Genomic DNA, 13,284 nt, shown 5'->3' on the forward strand with positions numbered 1-13,284 from the left:
TTGTTTTTCCAAAATGTATCTTAGTGTTTGAGTGGTAATTCTCTTCAGTGCACAGAAAGCAGGCCTCCATGTGTTCTGGGACCATAATAATTAGGGAGGTGTGTCTAAATTAACACTTCTAAAGGGTTACTAAAAGAGAACTGAAAGAAGGTGGGAAAAATCTAATTTTTAATTAATTGACTCATTATTTGCCATTGTTGTTAACCCAATCACAGTGTGAAATAGTAATAAGGAATGCAATCTCTTTATCCCTACACACTCACTCTTGCCATGCTAGCTACTTGGGCAAATGGGCAATAAAAGGTACTCTACATCCTATGCAAGATACTAATTTCATTATCTCTTTTAGGTCAGGTCTTAATGCATCCTTACTAGTTGTAAAAAGGTTATTCATCTAAGAAGACGTTGCAAGCTCAGAGAGCAGTACCACAGAATCTAAATTCTTTTCTGTTTTTTCAGGCACTTAAAATATATTATTATTATGATTTTAGTTTAGGATGACTATCCTGTAATCCTATTGCAAAAGCATGTGTTGTAAATGTCCAGTTATATATCATCAGTTGTTTTGTTGTGCTTATTATTATGGCCTCTGCTGAACCCATCGCAGTAGCTAAGGGTTGATAGAGAGGCATCGACAACTCTCAGTAGCAAAACTCTGTGACTTTCAGTGAAACCACAGGAGCTTGTTAGTTGCGGGTGGTAAAATTGCTGATTTTTAATGTCGTATGGAAGTTGCAGGTCAGCATTTCAAGTCTGTATTTTCATAAATAATTCATTTCCTATTATTGAGCATTTATGAAAAAAGAAAGAAAAATGAAATCAACAGGGATGGCAACGCGCTCCAGTCTTGGATGAAAAAATCCCAAATATTATTCTCTGTCTCTAGAGTATGTTTGAAATAGTGTAACCCTAATCAAACTTGCTATGGTGTTTCTGACAAGCTATTTATTGCTTAATTCTTTTTCCTTTCTGCACCAATAAAATTTTCATTCTAAACATTTGCTGTTGAACAATAGAAGCCTGCTGTGAGATCATTCCCACTGATTGAAGGCTGATTATTTTCATATAGCAGCTGTCACTAGGTATTCCACATTCTTAAGCTCTATCATTAGAGAGGAATCACAGGTCCATTTCTGACTGTAGAACATGGCATTCTGGTGACTGTGAGCCTGCTGAGCTAATTTTCTTCAGAAGGGAAGTGGGAGCTCAGCTTAACAAATAAAAAATTTGTTCAAGTTCTAACAGTATTTAAGTGAATAGATGAAGGTTATACTTCCTATCATTGCAGGGATGTTGCAATCCAGACTTCCTTACGGGATCAGACCCTTGGAAAGAGAGGGATAGAGCTATAAAGTCATTATTTCAATGAAAGCCCAGTGTCATTCCATTTAGTTCATTTGATTGGACAACATTTAGTAGGTGTTGCATTCTGTACTTACACTTTCTTGGCTTGGACTATCCTTCCTGTACTTGATTAGCCTTTGTAAACATCCTGGAATTAAAATGATCGTGAATAATGATCTACTAATGAAACGTAGAAGTTATTTCTAACCACTGTACATGAATATACTAATACATATCTTAACAAGCTACAAGGGTGTGTCAGCAGATTACAGGTTTTTACAGCTCTTACAGTAAAGAATTTCTGGTTCAGTTTAAGTACACACCTTATAAATCCTCATGTAGGTGAGAAAAAAAGTGCTACTGTGAGATTACTCTCTTTCAGTTCTGTAAGGAAGTGTCAATATACCTCTTTGAAGGTCAATATATCTCACATAGCCCATTTTAATGATGGTAAATGGGTGTATATACACTATGGAAAAAATCTGAGAAGTTACAAAGTGTATACTAAGTTGTTTCTGAGCCAAAAGGTTGGTAGGCCATAGGTCTGCTTTACTTTAATCTTTTCAGTTGCAATTTTATGTTTAAAACGTATGGCACTAAAATCCTTTCAGAGAGAAAGTTACCTCCAAGCCTCAAAGGAGGAAGCAAGGAAATAAATATTTTTGTAAAGACATTAGTTCAATTGCTTTTGTCAGGGCCAGTGAAGTTTAAATAATATGGCAGGTGCTTCAGATCTGTCCAGAAATCTTGACCCTGTGTGGCTGGTAACAACAGAGACAAAGTCACCCACAAGAAGCCTCCATATTTTCTGCTTTAATCGATACCCTCAATTCAATAACCGCTACATTCTCTTCTCTGCCTCCCTTTCCACCTTCACCTCCTCCCAGAGCAAACTGGGTAAAAACCAGGAATGCCAATAGTACAAGGAGGTGTCTGCCCTAGACAGCTCCTGATAGCACAGTGTATCCTCTGATTTGAATCTGTAGTTTCAGATTCATGAACTCAGATCTGGAAATGAACCATCAAGGGAGCTGCAATGGATGAGTTTTAGATGTTCATGAGAAAATGTTCTATCCACAGGGTGACTTTTGTCCCCAATTCCACTCTGATAAGTTCTGTAACAGTCCTGTGTATTGGTATTCCCAACATACAGGAGCACTAAGTTCTCCAAAAAAGACATTAGATAGAAGAAATTATTAAATTCTGTTGGCAAAATCCACTGTAGAACAAAAGAACAAAAGAATCCAGCCCTGTTGCATGCAGCTAATGTCTGTAGCTACGTGGCTGTATCGGACGTGTGATATGTACGTACAGGTACAACAATACCTGTGGTTGGATACCTGTTATTGGAGGTCGAGGTATGGCGCAGATCACTTATGTGATCCATTACCATAAGTCTCCTAGTGATGAATGTGTTCACACTGTGCTGGGGCTCTGCTTAGTGTCAAAATATTGAAAGTGGGAGAAGACTTCATTTGCTATGTTTAGCTTCTGATAAAAAAACATCAGGGTTGTGCCAAGACTATAAAATTGGAGCCTGAAAGTTTCAGAAAGTTATGAACAACTGAGTAGGCAAAGGTGTAATGGAAATATCTGCAGACTCTAAGTGTAACTCTTGCTAGCTCTCTAGCTGCAATGCTTATGTGGAACAATACGATTTGTATTTCTTCCTTTTAAAAAGTTATCACAGATACTAAGAAGACATAGGAAAGTAAAGATTTAAAAATACACACGGAAAACCAAAACAAATACAGGACCACAACGTGAAAATAAGAACAGATTTTAATTATAACTAAAGCTTTGTAATTATCAATAGTATACTTGCAATTTATACTTTTATGTAACTATGTTAACAGCAAATTAATTTTATGTCAGAATACTATTGAATTTATTCAGAAAAAGCTGGAAGGCTGGGTGTGAGATTTCCTTCCCCCCACAACATAAAGCCTATCTTGAAAACCTCCCTGGGAAACCAGGAGCAAAGTCAGGGAGTTCAATAAGATTCTCTTCCCACATATCTATCTATCTATCTGTCTATCTTTCTTTCTCTCTCTTTGAGAAAAAAATTAATGTTATGGTAGGTATTTATCTCACTTGAACCTCACTGCTCAGTGTATGATAGTGGCTTTTACTTCCTTTAGAGTCAAAAGTAAGACAGGCATCAAAGGGGACTTACGCTATCTTAAAGCACATTTCTAAGATAAACTTGTTACATTTCTCTATTGCTTAAGAAGGAAGACTGGCTGACTCATTTCAACTGGACAGATGAGTCAAATCTTTTTAAATGTTAGGTGTGTTGACAGGTGCAATCACAGTAAGCATGAAGATCAATACAATGGCATCAAGCAAGCCCAAGGTAAATGAAATTGAAAAATTGTACCTGAAATATCAGTAAGAACTAATAATGTAACTTAGCTTGGGCCCAGATTGTCCAGTACCCTCAGCTCCAGAGTCCTCCAGAGCTAATTCAGCTCATTCTGAAGCAACCACTACATCCAAGAAGCCCTCGAGCTCCACAGACACAATCAACCCCCCGCAGTAGATTTCGTGAGAGCTTAGTCCATTAGAATACATGAAGACCTCTAAATGGCCTCTGAGAAGTATCCCATACTCTGTATTGAAAATCGGTGCTGGAAGAATCTATCCCACTAGGTCTAACCACCTTAAGATTCTATTGAAAGAATTTAAAACAAAAGGCTACAATCAAAAGATTCGCTCTTTTTTGAATTGCAGAGTTCAAAAACTTTCCAGGAGAGGTGCAAATGCTGTACAGAAAATTTGAGAGTCTAGGAAACAGACTTGCTGCTTACCTATCTTTCCTATTTAATAATGTCCATTTCTCCCAAACACCTATAGGTTACATGTTGAAAACCACTGAACTGCTAAATTTGGCACTGGTTTTTCCCTGTTAAAGCCTATAGTCTGTGACTAGTGACTTTCAGTCATTTCTTTGTGCATGTCTTTCCTTTGACTTCTAAACAAGAAGCTGGTCAAGACAATCTTTGTTTCTCTTACTTTTTACATGGTCTAGACAGCAGAATACTTTGAGGCTATATGATGCTTCAATATTACTTCCCCACCACCACCACTGTCTCTTTATTGGAATGCAAACTAAAAAAAGAAGAGGGAAGGACAGATCTGGACTTGATATATTTAAATGCTTTTTCAACACCGTGTATTTCAGAATGCACTGAAAAACTGTACCAAATGAAATAATTATGTTTGCAGCACAATAACTGTTCTGTAGGGGATTTCATAAATCAATCAGATTATTTCCAAACCATTAAAGACTAATTCATTTATGACCTATGTATCATTGCTTTTGCTCTGTCTAGGATGTTCTTCCTGAGCACTAAAAAAACGTAACCAAACAAAAACCCCACGAACAAACCATGCACACAAGAAAACAAAAAGCCCAGAAAGCATTCAGTAAGAAAAATTAAGTTTCAGTATAAATTCTTGTCCGTAAGGAAGATACTTGAGTTTGGTGAACTGGGTATTTTATCAAGATAGGGAACAACATCAAAGGCAAGAGAGTTTGAAACAGTGAAGGATGATTCTTGGGCACAGGATGCAAATGGAGATCTTTTCTCTGGATGAGTGCCTCTAATAGAGCTGATGTGAGACAACGAGGAAAAAGACTATGACCTGCTTCCTTGTAGAGAAGATAGAAGAACCCCATAGCCACTTTTTCAACACCAATTGTTTTTGTGGTAAAAAAAAAAAAATTATTATTGCAGTGAGGTAGGCAAGGCTGCAGTGGGAGTCCCCTTAAGAGAACTGCACAGTAAATACTCAACCTTCTTTTACTGTCTCAAAATAAAAACAGGGGAAAAAAATCAGACTACACTTAGAGGAGTGATGAATTAAAGGGAATAGAGGGCCACTAAGAAATATTCAGATGTACTTTCTAGTGAAAGATTATTTGAGTATGACTAAACCGAATTAATTTGGACTATTGATCAATTCTATAGGGAAGCCAAGGATTTGACTAGGAAACTGCTGGAAGCTCTGAATCACTGTTTTCTCCAAAGATACATTTATACTGTGCAATTCAACCCACAATTAGACAAAACATCAAACACTTTAGTGAAGCTTCACTAAGGCTGGAAAATACTACCTTACTTAGCCAATACCTGAGCCAGTGCATTGAGAACTTCTATATGACTTTCCTGAGGTCTTTGTTGAATTCAGCAAGCATTTTAGTTGAGAAGAGCAACAAAGAAAGAAGGTCTCAGCCACAACACTAGGTTTGTGGCTGTTTACTTATTCGGAAAGTTACAGTGGAATTGCTGAGAACTCATATGGCAACAGCACTGTGTCTATCTAGCTACAAGGGACACATTTGTGTATCCTTTTTCCCAATCAGTTTTGTAGGACTGTAGCTTTCAGAGTTCTTTATTTGCAAACATTAAAACCATTCAAAAACATCCTCTACTGAAACTCTTTTTGTGTTTGTTCATCTATCCAAGTAGAGAGGATGGCATTAGGCCAAACACATTATCCATAATGTGTTAGTTTAATGCCAGGCACAATTTAAGCCATTTTACAGTTTGGTTCCATCTGAATTCAACACAAACATAGATGCTCTTTGCTGTTCCAATGATTTGCTTGGCTGTTATGCAGCCAAACATTATAGCTCCGTGACTGTTAAAACCAAAAATGTTAATCTTAATGTAGTTAATTAAGAGAGAAAATATTTCTCTTTACAACTTTGGTACTCACCTTAGCCCTTAAGATGCAGAATTATTATGTTTGTTCCAGGTAGCAAGCCAGAATGGACTTTTTGTTATTGGTGGGGCTTTTAACCTTGGAACATATACTAATGGTACACTATTAAAGTCACTAAAAATTAGGACGAATGCATAGAGTTATGGGAATGTTTTCTCTCTGCATGTTAGAATGGGGTTTTGAACAATGCAGACTTTCCCAGTTCTGTATTTTCCTTTTGCACATTGCCAGTTTTTTATTTTTACAAATAATTCTCAACATTGGCATGGATGAATAAATCAGATCATTACATGAACACCTGCCTGAGCATATAAATATGAGTCTCTGATCTTGCAGTAAAGTCTGACAATCAGATTATACAGCGTTCCATATTTCCCTCTAAAGGTCATCCTAGTACCAATTTTCTTTCTCTCCAGAGAGCACTGAGCTTTTTTTCAGAATACCCACATGTCTCTTTTTGCAGTCTGATAATTATAAGTAAAGGGATGATTTTTCTGGAGGGGAGGTGGTGGTAAATTAGGCCCATAAGTAAAGGCAAGACTTAGAATCCTGATTTAGTTACAGAAATCCATCTTGTCTATCACCTTCTGTAATAAGTTTCTTGCATATGAAATTGCTGCTACAATAAAGCCACTATGAACCTATTGTTTTTAATGAACCTATGTAAGCTCAGCAAATTCAAATTTCTTGATTTTATTATTGACATGTCTTTTCAGTGCCAATATATTGGTAAAATTAACAGAAATTTCAAGCACTAATAACTTTTCTGTGTCATTTTTGAGAATAATTTCTCCAGCCAAATCATACTTTAAGTACATCCCCTTTGATCTTCTCTGGAACTAAGGGCTGGAAGGTCCTTCTTGGGTCCTTGAATGTCACTTCCCGTCAAAGGCATTCCATACTGGATATGGCTTCTCCTGCTTCCTCAGCCTGTTGCCTTTTATTTTGTTTATCACAGCTAAATACGGAGTGCAAATGGGAAGCTCAATGACTGTTTGTAGCAGAAAAGTCTAATACAATTTTGTATTGGGTTATCACGTTTACACAATTTACTTTTTCCGTCTGAATCCTAATTGCCTGTCAAACACTGGGAGAACACTTTAGAAAACTTTTCTTCTTGTTACATAGTTTCTAAACACCCCTCCTTATAAGCTTGAAAACCTTCAACCTCTGCTGAAATCTTCGCCATTATTTCATCTAGCTTGTGCAATGTGGGAGGGGAGCAACACAAGGCTAGAGGTAGAGATCTGTCCTGCCCAGTGGAAAACATGACAGACACTTATATTAGAGGAAGGTTTGAACTACATTTTGTCCTTTGTGATCCCAATTATACTCGTAGAAAGAGGATCTACTCATCCTTAGGACACTGCAGACTGTTCTACACCAATTTGCTTTTTAGTTAATAAAAGGCAGACAGCTTCATACCGCTCAACTGTCCTTACCGCAGTATCCTTTTTCCTTGTGGGTACAGCTAGAGTGCAAAATGAGGCACTTTTTAACAATCCTTCTCCCAGTTCATCCAAGCAATGGCATAAATGTTGGACACATCTGGCCTGAAAAAGTAGCATCTTGGCTACTCCACAGGAAGTCATAAAAACAGTGAGATACGTACCTCTCTCATTAAAAGATTAGTTAGTAGCATTCCAATAAAAACTTTCTTTATTAGATTATCCTCTCTATTTTTGTCTTCTAGGATTAGATATTTGTTCGTTCCACAATCCCACTGAAAGAAAAAGCCCAAGGAAATCAAAGTCTGTTTCACTCATGACTGAAATGTCACCTCCCCTCTATGAGGAAGCTGCTTAAGCATGACCTTGTAAATCTCACATGACTCTTCTATAAAAAGGGAATCTAGATAAAGGGGATCCTTAAAGGGGATCCAGATGACACATTCATTAAAAGGAGTGGAAAAAACTCTAAATAAGCTCCTTCACATTATTCTACAACAGCTTTGATCAAAATATATTTCCATCTGAATACAGCTCTTGGAGTGAAATATTTAACACTTTTAATATCATGAATCCAGTATATTCATTTTAAGACACAAATTCTCACTCTATAATATTGTATAATATTCCTATATTCCATAATATTCCTATATTGTACTTATTATATCTTTTGCAAAATTAACTGCTATGGTTCCTATCTTTCCACTGAATTAACAATTACGTGCTTTGGTCGACTTTATGAAGGATTCATGTAGCCATGATGACAATCATTTCTAATATAATTTTTATCTTTTTAGCCATCTCTTCAGTCAGAATACCACTCTAAATGGAGCTAATTTTCTAGATTATTAATTTGTGGGGTGAAAGAATGGAACTGTTCTTAAAAACAATGATAACTTGCAGTATCATCTTTTTACTGCTTTTTAAGTGTCTTTTTTTACTGCTGTCCCTAATTCCCTTTCAAATACATCCTTCTGGAAAATGGAGGTAGTATTTTTGTTAAATATTATCAATAGCTATTTTGTAAAGCTAGAAAAATGTGGTTTTCTATTTGATTAAAATATCAAGTGTTATTTCCCATACTAAATGGCACCCAGTGTATCTGTCTAGCAAATGAGAAAGAAGATTCATCCAAGATGCAAAACTGAAAAGATTTTGTCTTACTTTTCTGATGCATTATGTAGACAGCTGCCCTAACTATTCTGTCTGATGTTGGTGACTGGGTTGTAGCTGAATTCCTTCCCTGAGCAGGGGGTAAAGAATGAATGAGTTAGTAAAGAGAACTTAATTTCCAAATTGGCATTGGCTTCATCCCCTGTGATTACTGGGAACACTTCAAATGTACAGAGACTCCTATAAATTCAGGCAGAAAGCCAGCAGAGGAAGTTGAGAAGTTTGTAAGTTAATTTTAATACTGTACTTGTGATAATGAGCTGCAGAGAGTGAGTAAGTGTATTAGGATCATGAATGCTTTCCATTTTAAAGTTCATAAAAATAGGAGGTTTCCTACACTCTTTGCCTCTAATGTCCAATAACTTTCAGCCTCACAGTTGCCTCATGCATTATTCTTTCTAAGGATCTGTTCTGATGATATTAAGGGAGAACGGTGTCCATATATTTGTGGTAAGCTTCAGCAATGCTGCCTTTTAATAAATGAGGGCTAATAAAGTTTTAAATTGCCAGACAGAAAGACCAAGAGAAATCATTGTTTATGTTGCTTAGTTTGCTCTGCAGCACACTCCCTTCTGTTCAGCTCATGTTATCAAATCCCTAAGTGTGGCAATCGAGAATGTCTGTATTTTCCTCCTTGTGTAACGTTTTGTATATTGTATCAAAATCAAAAACATCGATGCAGCAGTTTGGGAGTCCAGTGTTTTAGCAGAAGTAACAGCATAACCCCGTGTAAGTAATGCTTTTTTCTGGCAATGTGTTAATAGCATACACTATATTGTTAAAGTGTAATTCCTGAGAAAACAAACCGTAGTCCTTCATTTGGAACTCTGTAATGTAGAATACGCCTGACAATCCAAAAGCACCACCTGAAAAGTCCATAGTTTTGTTTTCAGACAACCATCTGCTATAGCTCTGCCGGCTTCTATTAATCTACTTCATGGTATAGTGCTAGAAATGTATGTGTATAACTGCTATATTATATGGAGGAAAGCTGCGTAACAATTTCATGTTAACTCCTATCTTGCATCCCCTGAGGTTCCGAGTCCTATTTCATCACAGTGTTGCAGGGCTGAACACAAGGACAACATAACATCTCTTTGTTAATCCACTGGGCTTTAAATAGTGAAAAGCCTACGTTCAGGAATCCCTAAAAATTTCGCAGAATGCTTCATGGCTCAGTCCCCTTTGCCCTGAAGGAGAAAATAAGGGAACAGTTAGGTTTCTTAATCACAACAGCAAAACAAGCTTGAGTTCAAAGACACAAATAAATAGCAGTGTTCCAGCCCTGAACTCTGCAGGAGATCTTTGTGTTGCCTCTAGGAAACATACCCGTCAGAAGAGTGGTCTATAAAGGATAGGGCTGTAATCACCTTAAAAACCTGAGCTTACCCCAAAATTCTCTACTCCTGTTTTTACTACATACAGGACAAAAAATAAGGCGGCTTTTAATTTGGATACTGTTCTCTTCCCTTCTAGACCACAGTGCACTAATGTGGAAAAATGCTCCTGGAAAAGCCCTGGAAACTAAGAAGTTTCTTCAGGTTTGTTCACATCTATAGGCTGGCATTAATCTGTCTCACTTTAAGCATGTTAAAGTTGCAGAATCGAATTCTTAGCAACAAAGGTGTTCAGAAAATATAATTTCTGTCTTACGAGAAGAAACAGTATTCCAAAACTGTTATCATTTGAAACTAGAAAACAATCCAGATTTTCAAATCTTTGCATCTGCATCATTGTTAAGACAAATAAATAAAAAAGTCATTTTATTCAGAAACACTGAAACAATGTTTATATCACTTCAAAATGACAAAGTATATTTGCTACTTAATGTGGTATACAAATACAACATTGAAAATGTTGTAAAACCTTATTAAATGAATCAAACCAATGAAGCTGGAGTCAAACACCAATACTTCTTCAAACAGATGATTCTCATCTTGGCAAATCAAATAGTTTCAACATTATTTTAAAAAGAAAAAAAAAATCCACTTCTGAGAATGTCAGTAGAATGAATTATGTTTCCCCAGAACTGTTTCTTTCTTTTTTTTCCCAGACAGAAGTCTATCACTATTTGTTTTTACTAGCTCCATATATGGATTCTGGTGTAATTCAGCTTTTCAAGCAAAACCCTTTTAGGGGGTTCCTTCTTCCCTCTCTCTCACACAGCACAATGCTAAGTAGAGATCTCTTCCCTTCTCTGGCTTTATTCAGAGCTGTTCAGCAAACCTCTGAACGTAGATCACCTCCAAAACGCTGTAGAAGGTGTGGACTGTGCATCACAGGATCTCCTCTGGCATGTCTGCTGGACAAGTTCCCTGTTACTTGTATTACTGCATTGTCCCATTTATCAGAGAAGATGCTTAATCTTCACCATCATAACGACACCCTGGTTTATGCCTTCTTACTGGTGAAGTCATGTAGTTGTCTGATACCTAAGTAAGTGAGAACCATGTGTTATAAATTTTCTTAAAGACAATCTCCTGGTAGCAGGAAGTACATCCACTTCATCAATAGCACCTGTTTCTTTGTAACACTCAAAGCGTTTGCTCTCAAAACCTGTATCTCTTTTTTTCCTAAACACCCACTTCCTTAGAATCACAGAATTATTTAGGTTGGAAAAGACCTTTAAGATCATCGAGTCCAACTGTAAACCTAACACTGCCAAGTCCACCACGAAACCATGTCCTAAGTGCCACATCTCCACATCTTTTAAATACCTTCAGGGATGGTGACTCCACCACTTCCCTGGGCAGCCTGGTCCAATGCTTGACAACCCTTTCAGTGAAGACATTTTTCCTAATATCCAATCTAAACCTCCCCTGGCACAACTTGAGGCCATTTCCTCTTGTCCTATCGCTTCTTACTTGGGAGAAGAGACCGACGAGCCATAAGGTCTCCCCTCAGCCTCCTTTGCTCCAGGCTAAACAACCCCTCAGCCGCTCCTCAGAAGACTTGTACTCTAGATCCTTTGCCTTCTGCCATTTATTAAATTAACTTAACTGGTGTCCTGGTTTCAGCTGGGATGTAGTTAACTGTCTTCCTAGTAGCTGGTACAGTGCGATGTTTTGAGTTCAGTATGTGAAGAATGTTGATAACACTGATGTTTTCAGTTGTTGCTCAGTAGTGTTTAGACTAGAGTCAAGGATTTTTCAGCTTCTCATGCCCAGCCAGGGCACCTGACCCAAAGTGGCCAACGGTGTATTCCATACCATGTGACGTCCCATCTAGTTTAGGAACTGGGAAGGGGGGGGCAGGGTATCGCCACTTGGGGACTGGCTGGGTGTCGGTCGGCGGGTGGTGAGCAATTGCCCTGCGCATCATTTGTACATTCCAATCCTTTTATTACTACTGTTGTCATTTTATTAGTGTTATCATTATCATTATTAGTCTCTTCTTTTCTGTTCTATTAAACCGTTCTTATCTCAACCCAGGAGTTTCACTTCTTTTCCTGATTTTCTCCCCCATCCCACTGGATGGGGGGGGAGTGAGTGAGCGGATGCGTGGTGCTTAGTTGCTGGCTGGGGTTAAACCACGACAGCTGGGTGGTCTGACTGAGGATGACTCTTCCTATGTACGTTCAGGGAACAAACCCAGGTAGGACCATACCTGCCCAGCCAGGCAAGATGCCAGACCAAACACTGTAGTGGGCTGGTTGCAACGGGCAGAAGTTAACTGCCCCATTCACAGCCTGACATCTACATGGCTGCTTTAAAGGGAATTACCTTCCACCAAGTTTTCTTGGGTTTAGAGCAATTCATGTACCCTGATGCAATCAGGAATTAGGAATTCAGGCTGGTCGATGTGGTTCCAGAAGAGGCTCTGCAAGACACCATTTGTAGATGCTTTTAATCGCAAGAGAGGAAAAAATGACAAGTATGAAGCAAAATTGGGGTAATATAGCATGAAGATTATAGGAGAATATGTTTGTTTTCAGCTCAGATAGCAGATACCAATTCAGATAATGTATATTTCATTTAAATTTATTACACAGAATAAAAGTGACATGGATGCTATATACCATATAATAATTCTCTCATTCATTCACTACTATAGCCCAGTTTTGGCATTTAACGCAGAAGTACAAGGGGAAAAAAAAAAAAAGGAAATTGGCATTAAAGGCCTAAATAACTTATTGTAAATATTTCAGTTGCATTGACTTTGTTCCTGTTTTGCATCAATTTTATGGACCATGTTTCAGGGAGGATTCATATCAAGCATTGTCTGCTTTATATAAGGTAGTACATATTGTAGATTTAGGCAAAGAGCAAATTCAGTTAAGTGCCTGTGGATGAATGATATTTTGTGGTGCCTTATATATAAAACAAAGATATCAGCAAGGGGATTCTAGGAGAGGCATTATTTTTGCATCAGGTTTTAATGGCAGTAATTGATGCTGGCTGACAGTACAATCTTTTTGCAGATATTTCTTAATTCTGGGTATCATAACTCTCTTATGTTTCTATGTTGCAAATTACCATTGAGAGGGCAAACAATGCCAAGCAAGCACAAGTTCCAACCTGATCACTTTCGTAGCAATTCTTAGCGATACTCATCTACATATAGTTTGCAAGTGTTCTTTCATTGAGCT

The sequence above is a fragment of the Haliaeetus leucocephalus genome, unplaced genomic scaffold, assembly GCF_000737465.1.
Source record: "Haliaeetus leucocephalus isolate CR32 unplaced genomic scaffold, Haliaeetus_leucocephalus-4.0 Scaffold209, whole genome shotgun sequence".
NCBI classification, from domain to species: Eukaryota; Metazoa; Chordata; class Aves; order Accipitriformes; family Accipitridae; genus Haliaeetus; species Haliaeetus leucocephalus.